Here is a 650-nt window from a genome sequence, read left to right as displayed (position 1 = left end):
TTATTAATTAATATATTAATTTATATGATTAATAAAAGAAAATCAACATATAAATTAATTTCAAGATCTTTAGATAATAATATTCATTATACAAAATAGATTATAAGTAATTAAAATAAAATAATTGCATGATAAAAGTGTAGTTTAGAATTAAATAATATTAGGGATGCATCGGATCATAAAATTATTGAATACTGGATATCGGATATCCGGACAGAATGTCCGGTATCCGATCGGATATCCGACATTTTCCGAATATCTTCCGAGAAAGTATTTTCTAAAAAAAAAAGTCTATAGAGAAAAAGATTGTAATTTTGCAACAATGTATAAGATATTATAGCATCATGAACATGCATATTTATTTTTAGAACATTTGTATAAGAAAAACATCAACAATTTAATAATATCAAATTTCAATCGGATATATTCCTGGATATTAATGATAACTATCCAGTCGAATAATAAAAAGTGCCGGATAATATCAGATACCGGATACTTCCGGATATCTAGCCCTATTAAATATTCTAGATTAAAATTTAATAGATATTAACCCACTACATACACACACACACGCACACCATACATCACATATAACTTAATATTTTTCATAATAATAATAATTGTATTAATATTGTATTAATAATTTCATA

Source organism: Atta colombica, unplaced genomic scaffold, assembly GCF_001594045.1.
Source record: "Atta colombica isolate Treedump-2 unplaced genomic scaffold, Acol1.0 scaffold88, whole genome shotgun sequence".
Classification (NCBI taxonomy): Eukaryota; Metazoa; Arthropoda; class Insecta; order Hymenoptera; family Formicidae; genus Atta; species Atta colombica.
The sequence above is the reverse complement of the archived record's forward strand: the minus strand, read 5'-3'. Positions refer to the sequence as shown.